The 12,497-nt window shown below is 36.6% G+C and overlaps 1 protein-coding gene and 1 pseudogene across 1 annotated transcript in view; one reads left to right on the top strand and one right to left on the bottom strand.

Annotated features, from left to right (window-relative positions):
• The window catches only part of LOC143551976 (serine/threonine-protein kinase GRIK2-like), a 233,707-nt gene that overhangs the window by 187,782 nt on the left and 33,428 nt on the right, over window positions 1-12,497 (top strand). The gene's annotated exons all lie outside the window — the stretch shown is intronic.
• Window positions 6,540-7,393, bottom strand: LOC143551966 (fasciclin-like arabinogalactan protein 11 pseudogene; annotated as a pseudogene).

Here is a 12,497-nt window from a genome sequence, read left to right as displayed (position 1 = left end):
ACAAATACATCGGGGGTTTGCCCATGCTAATCCGTGACTCGGTAATGAGTAGTAAACTGGCAAACCTTGAAGACGCTATTACGCTAGCCGGAGCCCTCTCCGAAAACCATGTCAAGGCGGGTACACTTTCGATCAAGAAAAAGTGTGGCAAGAGTAAACCGAACCAACCCCTCAAATCAAAGTTAATCCACCTCCTCAAGTCATAAATTACTCCAATTCATCCCACCGGCCAAGAAGAAATTCAAGCCCAATCACCGAAACTATGCCGTCACCCACCCACAACAACCCAACAACAATCTCAAGCTCCTCCAAACCGAAAACCCTACACTGGTCCTCATCCATTATGCAACAAATGTCAATTTCACCATCCCTCAAACATGACTTGTCGCCATTGCACCATTTGCAACCGTTATGGTCACTTCAATACCACATGTCGAAACACACCTCGTGGACATCCCGCTCCACCAAGAAACAACCCGCAAATCCCGCAAAACCCACAACAACCCCGAGCTTGCTATAATTGTGGAGACCCTAACCATTTCCGCAACAATTGTCCCCGACTCGTTTACGCAAACCAAGCCCAAGCCGTAACCGTGCCTTATTACCAAACACAAGCTTACCAAGTCCAAACCTACCAACCTCAAATCCCACAACTAAATGCACCTCTCATCCAACCAATTCAAGCCATCCAAGCACCTCCTCCACCCCAAGCACCACAAGGAAATCCTGGTAACCAAGGGCGTGCTTTCACGATAAACGCCAATCAAGCTCAAGTCGCAAACGACGTTGTGAACGGTATGTTTCTAGAGAACGAACACTTGGCTTCAATTTTATTTGACACTGGTGCCGGTATGAGTTTTATTTCATTAAAATTTGAGTCTATACTTGTCGTACCTCGCACTAAACTCTCTAGACCTTTTTCCGTCGAAGTCGCCAACGGAAAGTTTCCATCACAATCAACTCTGTCATTCGTGATTTTATTCTCACTCTTTGTAAGCGAAAATTTTCGATCGATCTTATCCCGATGCAAATGGGAAGTTTCGATGTCATAGTAGGCAAGGATTGGTTATCTTTGCACCGTGCCGAAGTCGTTTGTTACGATAAAATTATTCGAATCCCGCTTGTAAACAGTAAAACACTCAAGGTCCACGGCAAGACTACTCCTAAAAGGCTCAACCTTATGTCATACTCTCAATCTCAAAAATATTTGCGCCAAACGTATGTTCCGTTCCTAGCTCAAGTGGTGGTTAAAGACCTTAAGGAAAGAAAAATCCAAAACATCTCCATCGTCTGTGACTTCCTCGATGTCTTTCCCGAAGACGTCACCGGCCTTCCACCCATTCGCCCGGTAGAATTCCGAATCGATCTTGTGCCCGGAGCAATGCCCGTAGCCAAAGCTCCTTACCGTTTAGCCCCGTCGGAAATGCAAGAGTTATCAAACCAACTCGAAGAACTTTCCGACAAAGCCTTTATTAGTCCAAGCTCTTCTCCTTGGGGTGCTCCCGTCCTCTTCGTGAAAAAGAAAGATGGTTCGCTTCATATTTGCATCGATTATCGTGAGCTTAACAAACTTACTATTAAAAATCATTATCCTTTGCCACGAATCGACGACCTCTTCGATCAACTTCAAGGCGCAACGTTTTTCTCAAAAATCGATTTTCAATCGGGATATCACCAATTGTGTATTCGCGAAGAAGACATCCCAAAAACCGCATTCCGTACTCGATGTGGACATTTCGAATTTCTAGTCATGCCTTTCGGTATAACCAACGCACCCACGGTATTTATGGATCTCATGAACCGCGTTTGCAAACCGTTTCTATATAAATTCGTCATTGTCTTTATTGATGACATCCTCATCTTTTCCAAAACCAATGACGAAGATGAGTATCACTTGCATTCCATTCTCGAAGTCTTAAGAAACGAACGACTTTACGCCAAATTCTCAAAATGTGAATTTTGGCTAGAGGAAATTCAATTTTTGGGACACATCGTCAACGACAAGGGTATTCATGTTGATCCCGCAAAAATCGAAGCCGTCAAAGATTGGAAGACTCCGACTACACCCACGGAAATTCGATCTTTCCTCGGTTTGGCCGGATATTATCGGCGTTTCATCCAAAATTTTTCCAAGATCTCTTTACCCCTCACTCCCTTAACTCACAAAGGAAAGCCTTATGAATGGGGCTCCAAACAAGAAGAAGACTTTAATACTATTAAACACATGCTTTGCAATGCTCCCGTTCTAACCCTTCCCGATGGAAACGACGACTTTGTAGTATTTTGCGATGCTTCTCATCAAGGTCTCGATTGCGTTCTCATGCAATGAGATCAAGTTATCGTGTATGCTTCAAGGCAACTCAAGGTCAACGAGAAGAACTACACGACTCACGATCTTGAACTTGGTGCCGTCGTCTTCGCACTCAAAATTTGGAGACATTACCTTTACGGAACGAAATGTGTGGTTTTTATCGATCACGCCTTCAACACATTTTTGACCAAAAAGATATCAACATGAGACAACGACGATGGGCTGAGTTACTTAGTGACTACGATTGCGAGATTTGCTACCATCCTGGTAAAGCGAATGTCGTGGCCGATGCCCTTAGTTGAAAGGTTAATTTCAAATCCGTCTTGCTTCTTAGCGTCACCGTTCAAACCAATCTCCAAGCCAAAATCTATCAAGCCCAACGTACCTCCGTTGATGAAGGCAACATATACGACGAAATATCATGTGGAGCCGAGCTTCAACTCAAAACAAAACCCGATGGCTTCTTGTATTATCTCAATCGTTTATGGGTTCCCGATCGCGATGACCATCGTACTTGCATACTCGACGAAGCTCACAAGTCACGATATTCTGTTCATCCCGGCGCGGATAACATGTATTTCGATCTTCGTTCTACCTTTTGGTGGCCGGGTATAAAGAAAGACGTAGCAACGTACGTTTCGAAATGTCTTACTTGCTCTAAAGTCAAAGCCCAACATCAAAAACCCTTTGGGTTACTCGAGCAACCGCCGATTCCCATATGAAAATGGGAAGACATTGCTATGGACTTTATAATGAAACTACCCACTACTCAAAAAGGCAACGATAGCATTTGGGTGATTATTGATCGATTAACCAAGTCCGCTCACTTTATTCCAATTCGAGAAAAATACCCCGTTGAGCAACTTGCCCAAATCTACGTTCTCGAAATCGTGTGTCGCCACGGTTTACCTTTGACTATCTTCTCCGATCGCGATGCTCGATTCACGTCTCATTTTTGGCGATCACTTTAAGAAACCTTGGAAACTCGTCTTGATCTTAGCACCGCTTAGCATCCTCAAACGGATGGACAATCTGAACGTACGATTCAAACACTTAAGGACATGCTTCGAGCGTGTGTACTCGATTTCGGTGGGAATTGGGATTCTCACATTCCTTACATTGAATTCTCTTACAATAACAGTTTCCATTCTAGCATCGGTATGCCTCCTTTCGAAGCTCTCTACGGTCGCAAATGTCGTTCCCCGATTATTTGGAACGAAATCGGTGAAGCTCAAATTACCGGACCCGAAATAGTCCAAGAAGCCACTAACCGTATCGACCAAATCTGCAAGAACCTACTTGCCGCTAGAAGTTGACAAAAGAGCTACGCTGAAAAACGACGAAAACCAATTGAATTCAATGTCGACTATCTCGTCTTTCTCAAGGTATCCCCTTGGAAATGAGTTGTTCGTTTTGGAAAGAAAGGAAAACTAGCTCCCCGTTTCGTATGCCCATTCAAGATTCTTGAGCGAGTCCGAAAAGTAGCCTACCGACTCGAACTACCGGAAGAACTCACCGGTGTTCATCCGACCTTTCATGTTTCAAATCTCAAGAAATGATTAGCCGAAGGTAATCTCCATATACCTCCCGATGAAGTACATGTAAATGAATCAATGATCATGGTTAAACGACCCGTCGAAATCATGGACCACAACGAAAAGAAAACCAAGCGAAGTCACATCAAGTTAGTTAAAATTCTATGGGAATCACGGCGTGGCGCGGAGTTTACATGGGAACGAGAAGACTCGATGAAGGAGAAATATCCACATTTGTTTACATCAGCTTAATTTCGGGACGAAATTTTCTAAAGTAGGGGATACTGTGACATTTGTCAATTTCGGGTTATTTTATACTTGTATTCTTAATGTAAACCCGACTCGTTTTGTATCCCGAACCTTTCGATATTATCAAAATGATGAATTTTATGTTACATATTTGTTTTATAGTTGTCGTATCTAAAAAAAACACCCTTTTCGGTTCTTAAAATGCCCTGAAAACGCTCAAAACAAACTCAAGGGAAAAAAACTACCAAAATGGAGACTTGAAGGACCCATTTGTAGTTTGTGCTTTCTTGGGTCTATAACCAACTCATTTTCATGCAACACCCTTTATGAAAGACCCATTCAACTTACCCTGTATATACACACCCATCTTCTTCATTTGTGATTGCTCATTTACTCATTTCTCTTTCAAATTCTTAAATTCTAAGGTTGTTCTTCATAGTTTGACTCTCAAGGTCAAACTAAGCTAATCTTTCATTTTAACTAACTTCTCGATACTTAAAGCTTGATGTTACAACATATACAACATATATATAATATACACTCCTTGTTTACCTTCGGTCTTTCGTTTCTCTGGTCTCGGCCGGTTGAAATGTCGGGCTAGTAAGGCAAGGTTACATGGAGGACTTTGTAGTCCTTGTTTATATATTTAACAAATCTAACCATATAACCTGTTATATTTGCTTAACTTCGGCATAGTTTAGTTTATTGTTCATATTTTTCAAGTTCCATGGTATTGGGTATGTGGTGACTAGCCTCGGTTTCATCCCGAGTTGAGAACCGAACCAAAAACCGAACTTTTGTTTAAAAGCTTTATTGTTAACTTTTTTAATGTAAAACTTGAGTATTATTATTTATAAGTTATTTTACAAGTCGCATGGTAATTGGGTATGTGGTAACCATCCTCGGTCTTATCCCGAGTCAAGGACCGAACCAAAAACCGAACTAAACCGAGTTCACTCGCTTAAGACACACAAGTGTGTTTTTAGCCACCAAAACTCATATTTTCTTCAAGATTATATTTTAAAACAATTTTAGTTAATTTCTGAACATATTTGGCATGTCGGTAACCAACTTGATCTTATAACTAGTTCAGACCGATAAAGTCGTATACTCGCTTAACGAACGTTAAGGTTCTTCACAATAGAACTACATACTTGGTTAAGTCTATTTTGATTTTATTGAGTTATCTCATAACATTTATTATTTTGGGAAGTTAACTTTGAGCTTAGTCAATTATCAAGTCTCGAATCGACAAACCTGAACACTCGTTTAAACCTCGTTTTGGTATTCTTATAACTAAGGGTTTTGCAATATTTCATTTTAACCCACATTATTACTTAACATAGGTTGAGTATAAAAAACTAATGAATAGAATACCGAGACCCGGTTTTGAGTAAACTTATTTTTACAAAACTCGTTTCTTTAATTTCTCAAATATTTACATTTTAAACCCTAAAGTTTATTTATTTACTTTGTTTGTCATGTATTTTATTTTAACCCCTTCCAAGAGTACCTACTAACACAAGACCCGTTTAATATAGGTCTTGCTCGTTAAACCGATCTCTTCGATTATTCACGAAACTATCTTTCAAGTTACTTGTTAATGTGAGTACTTTTTTATCCCCTGTTTTCTATCTTTCGTTTTGGGGGTGACATTGCATACTTATTCAAATTTAAATGATTTATACTTGAGTCTTAAACCACAACACTTATTGTATATGTTTACTTAAATAAATGCTCGATTTGGTGTTATATGCTTTACATGATTATGTGCAAATTCTTGAATGCTAAGGCGGGTAAGCATATAACACCAAATTGGAAAAAATAAATGAGTAATTAATTATTATTATAAAAAACAAAAACACAAAAAGTTCTAGGGTACTTGTGGGTAGGTGCCGCCGGTGAATTTGTGGTTTGTGGATATATGAGGGTAGAAATGAGATGGCAGTACGGGATTGACCGATACATGGGTAATACCCATGAGTGCGCACTCCCCTCTTATTGCAGGCTTGCTTGCAGTTACTACTATTCGTATTTTGGTTTAGTAGACTTTTTTGCTTTAAGTTTTTAAAATTTATATGTAAATCTTATGTTTTTAACTGCTTTAGTGTGGTCTATTAAATTTTACTACCACAACTGGTACGTGATATGATGCGTCGCATGTTCTAGATTTAAACATGGTGGTGGGTTTGTTTGGAACCAAACAGACACATTTCATTTTGTATGAAATAGTTCAAAGGAGTAAGATAGTCATTTTGTATAATTATTCAGGCGTTCTACCAGACAGACTTAACATGTTCAGCACAGATTGGTTCAGAGTTTTTTAATCATTCAGACCTTTTAATAATTCAACATTTAATAATTTATCACTTGCCAAATAGCCCCTTGTTCTTTTAGAAATGGAGGGTAGAATGACAAAAGTTGCAACTTGCAACCATCATAACGTAAGAAAATCAAAATCAGAAAAAGGAAAAAAAAAAAAGACATGTGGGACTCATTTGGGTAATCCGAGCTGGCACAATCAACACCATCCACGTCACAAGCAAAGCAATATGAAACCCATAGCTTCAAAAGGGCCCACAATAAAGCCACGCAAATTCTCACTAACCCTAACCTCACCTGACACGTCAGCACCGGAAGCCGGAGAATCATCATCGGCGACGGATTTCTTATTCTTTTTCTCCTGTTCAGGTGGCGGCGGAGGCGACGGTGGAGCTGGAGGACCAAACAAGCTCATTGGTAACAACACTTGATCCACTTGATAGACAGCAAGAGAACCATCGGTGTAGATAGTGTTTGCCACCGTGGCATCATCAACACCGGTGGATATGTTCACTTGGTTACCGGAAGTCGTAATGTTTAACGGGAACTCGTAACGAGTGTTGTCTCCAGCTTGTGTCCTTAACGGATTACTAACGGTTTGAAACTGTGAAGTTGAGAGGAATATTGGGATCACATGGAATTGTATTAACTCAACCTTTTGTTGATCGGATAGGGAGTTTAATAAGCCCGGTTTTATGTTGGAAAACGCGGTGTCGGTGGGTGCGAAGACGGTTATTCCTTGGTCGGAGTTGTTGAGTTGGGTGTTGATTTGGTTGTCCACTTGGGATATGTGGAAGAGGCGGAGGAGGACGGTGAATTGGCCGGCTTTTTCTAGGATTTTGGTTATGTTGGTGGGGCCGGGTGGTGGCGGGGCGGTAGCGGTGGGCTGAGATAGGGTCGTTGTGGTGGTGGTGCAAGTGAGGATGAATAGTAAGCCTAGCGGGAATGTGAGAAAGAATTGGAAGGATGATGGCATTTTTAAAACTTGATTTTTAAATGAATGTTATTTGAAAATTGTTTGGTGGATGAAGGGTTTTTATGGAGGGAAGAAACTATTAAATATTTATATCACTCTGTTTAAATTATATTTACTATACATGTGGTGATGAATTGTTTGTAATTATAGTAACAACACCTAATTGATTTTACACTTAACACCTAATTGTTTGCTATAGTAGCACACTTATACATACATTTACGTGTACACAGTACATGTTTTCGTGTTTTTGGTTTTGTGCGTTCTCACATGTTCACTATGGCACAAGATAAGGTGCTAAGCTCATGATGAGCCTCTTGACAGATTCAAAGGGGTTAAGCCCCTTGTCCGAATCTCACTAGTCATCAGTACCAATTAAGATTATAGGAGGAATTTGGTAATTTATCATATTATTAGCATCTGATCAACAACAATATATTGTGATATGTGGTAACTGGTTGTTAGTGGTAATCGATCAGACGATCACCAACAGCAAGTTGGACGATCAACATTAACCAAGTTACTATAGACATTTCAACCATCAACGAGTTATCGTTGATGAAACATTTAGTAAAGGGTTTTTCCTAGCTACTTATATGTATGAATAGCAGTCGACGGTGAGAACATATTGAGCAACGTTTCTACATCAGTGTGATGGTTCCCCGATCTTTGGTTTGCTTTACATACGCGTAGACATAAGAATGTTTTTATACTAAAAAATATATGTGTTTGTATGTTGATCTATTTAAATTATTAGGTTACTTTAAGAATACCATCACAATAATGTTATCTGAAAATGGCATGTACACGTTATAGTAATATATTATATCCAAAGCTTTCTAATTATAAAACGTGCATTCACTACAAAAGCCAACTGTACATAGCGAATTCATTAAGCATTATCATCCAAAGTTATCGATTTAATGTTTTGTCCACACAAAAAAATGTATATGCATATTACATTTACTTTTTGATTTATAATCCACAATATATATATATATATATATATATATATATATGATTGATAAAGATATTATTACAGATCTGAAGAAAATTCAAATACTCATACTCATATACGTGACAGATGAGGTATCATTATTCATTATAAAAACTTGTATGGCAAGTATATATCTGTGAAGCATTGATACCTTTCTACGTGAAACAATTATTTCATTTTCATACATAGTTTGAATCATTCTTGATAAGAATTCATGCTAACTACCGATTAAGATATGCGACCATTAATTAAAACAACAAATTAATTAACTTATTTAATATTAGATGCATGATTCTTGGTGATGCGAGTACCACTTCAAACTTTCAGTACGTTTTTACAACTTTTATTACAAAACTTATAGTTCTATGTCATCTTCTCCACCATCGATACTCGGTCGATCATCACCATAGGCATCCTATGCCACTAGCAAATATATGAACACCCTCAAAAGATTGACAAAGGTTCGATCACATAACGATTTGAGTGGGTGGAAGTAGTTTTCTAAGTTAATTATAATTGTCATTAATAAAAAGCATATGAAAACAAGCGATCGATCAATCATAAGAATTGGTCCTATGGTGTAAAATTTTTGCTTGTAAAGGCAGAAAAACAGAAAAAACACAAGGGATGTTGGAGGGTTCTCTGATAAAGGTTGGTTTGCATGATTACATATTTACATGTGGTTTCAAATTGCAAATATTTATTATGAGAATTGAGAAAGAAGCCACAAACTTAGAACCAAAGTTATATTAATTTCATGAAATATATTATATACATCGTTGAGAAATGAGAATAATTATAACAGGGGAAATGCATTTCGTCAACACCGAAGAACGATCAAACAAATCAATTAACAAAGAACGAAACGAAATTCCAAATTATCTTAGGGTTTTTTCGATTGAATCAGAAATGAATTTAATGAAAAAATTTACAACGAAAATGTAACAAAGAAGAAGACTACTGGCCGTTATAGTCCTAACCATGCTTATAATGAACTGATACAGAGATTAACAAACTATGTTCCAACTTTACATAATTGGTCCTTGTAGTTCCTTAAGTTGTAAGATAACAACTTAAGCTTCACTTGATGGCATTGTTACAAAAAGACCCTTATACCCCTTTTCCTTTTTACTACATATTAAGTTATTAACGAACTTATTGACTTTAGCTGACTTCAACATAACTCCAAACAATCTCCACGTGTATGTCTAAGCAATATTTGAATTTAGGACCCGGGACCATTTTAACTAGTTAGCATATCAAAAATATTATCCAATGTGTCTAACATATTAAACTTTACCTTCTTTAGAGTTTATAACTTCTCTAATAAAATGCATCTTGACACTGGTATTCTTTGTTCATTCATGAAACACTTGATTCTTTGACAATTATAATGCTTTGAAATTGTCACAAAGAATCAATACATGCACTATCCAATTAGTTCCCAATTTTGTTAAAAGAACCGGCCCTTAAGCCATATAGCTTATTTAACTGCTTTGGCGAGTGCAATATATTTTGATTTTGTAGTTGATAATGCAACCACATTTTGTAAATTTTGATTTCCAGCTCACTAAACTCCCACACATTTTAAATGGCTAAATGCATACCTTGTAATTATTCGCATGCCTCTATCCAAGTCCTTTCCAATATCTTCATCAACATAACCTTGGACTATATTAACCAGATTCGGATCTTTGCCAAATAGTATACCAACCTTCCTGGTACCATTTATGTACTTTATCCACTTTTCAACCTCCCAGTGTTGTTTCCACTAATGTCGTTTCCACTAATTACATAGAAACCTGCTGACAAGACTACAATGACAATGATATGTTTTTAAATATTATGCGTATGGGTTGTCTGATGCAAAAGTTTGTTTTTATATTGCTCCTATAAAGAATAGGATATATGTGATAAGTCTATAGTTCGCAAAAGTTATACGGTCCATAAAAACTTGTATGACTCGTGTGATGTGACAAGTATTCTTGCGTGTATCACCTTATATATACTTTTTTGTTTCATTTCAAATATATTTTTTTATAACTTTTAGCATATAATGTTTTATATAAGTTTAAATACATCAATAGTGATATGCTTAATTTTATCTACGTTTGATAAAAAAATTTGTAGTAAAAAATGATTGTATGGTAGGCCTAGAAAGGATGGAACGAGGATTTTGATATAACTTAAAAGTTTATATTATTTTGAACATTACTTTGATTTTGATATAACTTATATAAAAATATTTAAAACTAAATACAATAACAAACAAACTTACCCAGTAAAACTCTAATTATATGTGTATAATTTTATCTACGTTTGATAAAAAAAAAATTTTGTAGTAAAAAATGATTGTATGGTAGGGCCTAGAAAGGATGGAACAAGGATTTTGATATAACTTAAAGTTTATATTATTTTGAACATTACTTTGATTTTAATATAACTTATATAAAAATATTTAAAACTAAATACAATAACAAACAAACTTACTCAGTAAAACTCTATTTATATGATAAGGCCTAAGAAGGATGAGACGCGGACAAGTATTTCCACACCCTCAGCTCCAAGAAAACGTTTTGAGTGTAATAAACTAGATAAAGTAAATAACATAAAGTGTAGAGAATTATAATAACAAGGAAACATCAAATGTTGAAAGTAAAACTGGTATGGAATTGGTACCATATAGGTGATGTTAAAATTATAAAAATAAGAGCATTTCCTGTAGCTTCTCTATCTTCATTTTTATAATTACATCAAAAAACACTACATTTTCTTTCTCATATACAATTAAATAATACATTTTTACATCTTTATCACTATTTTTTCTTTCGCTTCCACTTAGGGGCGGACCTACGGTTCGACTACGGAAAGGATAGGAAATGAAGGGATGGAAAGAAAATGTTGTGTTCCCGAGTTTCGTTAAAGGAAGGGAAGAACAATAAGTGTGTTCCCAAGTTTCATTAAAGGAAAGAAAGCAAAGGAAAGGAAAGGAAAATGGAGGGTTTTATAGTGTAAATTATTTCCTTCTATTTAGGAAGGAATTGAATGGATGGAAAGGAAAGAAAAATGAATGAAAGGAAAGGAAAATGAAAAGAAAAGAAATAAATGGAAATGTTTTCATCCTTTCCTTCGTTAAGTAAGCTCGGGAACACAGCGTTAAAAATAAATAGAAGATGAACAGTGTTCCTCCAAATTTACTCATCTATTTACAACCCTGTAAAAAAAATTTAGAGATCCTCTCACATAATTATAGAGGAGCTGCTGAGAATACTCTAACACCTAAGCAAGTAAAGCACAAGAAATAATAAATACAACTTAGTGAGCAAAGTCCAATAAAATTAGAAAAGAAAACTAGTAAAATAAAATATACGTTCCTTAAAAGTCCATAATCTTTATCATAAATCGTCGCAAACTTATATGTCAAGATTTGATAGATATGCATCTTTTGGAGGACATGAACATGGATATAAGTTTTTGTCAGCAGTCGATCCACGTGTGACGTGTGTTGCATGAATGCCTGATTCCTGAATGTGATGGTGATTTATTGCTGCTCATGCTGTTGGAAACTTGTATGTTTATGAAAAGGCAAGCTATCAATTCATAAAAGTTTCTTCATATCATTGTTTGACTGAGTTTCATAATTACATTGACTTTATATTTCAATAGTTTTAGAGCGAAGACGGTTGGCAGTGATGGTATTATGGTAATGTATTTTTAGTTAATTCGTTGCCTCTAATTCTTGTTCTTTATATTATCAGTTTTTTCCATATAGGCTATTTATGGGTATTTGATTACTTAAATAAGCAACTTATATGTGGTGGAAAAAGTTACTATGGTGCTCTTCTTTGTTGTGTTGTGCCCAGAGGCAAAACCGTAAAACCATCCCTGATGATTGTTGCATTATTTTGTTAAAACTAGTTTGTTTTCATAAAATGGAAATTGGACAATGGTAACATGGGGAGAAGGTCACAACTCATGGGTAATTATTTTGACCCGTTGACTTATGAACCGGTCAACTCTGATTATGTTTCATTTTTAACGGGTCAAACAGGTAAAACATACAAAGTTGGTTTATTTTTTAAAAAGTGTAGTTCAATATTATCATGT

Source organism: Bidens hawaiensis, unplaced genomic scaffold (genome assembly GCF_021521415.1).
Source record: "Bidens hawaiensis isolate Kalapana, Puna unplaced genomic scaffold, B.hawaiensis_p1.1 tig00016746_1, whole genome shotgun sequence".
NCBI lineage: Eukaryota > Viridiplantae > Streptophyta > Magnoliopsida > Asterales > Asteraceae > Bidens > Bidens hawaiensis.
The sequence above is the reverse complement of the archived record's forward strand: the minus strand, read 5'-3'. Positions and strand labels throughout refer to the sequence as shown.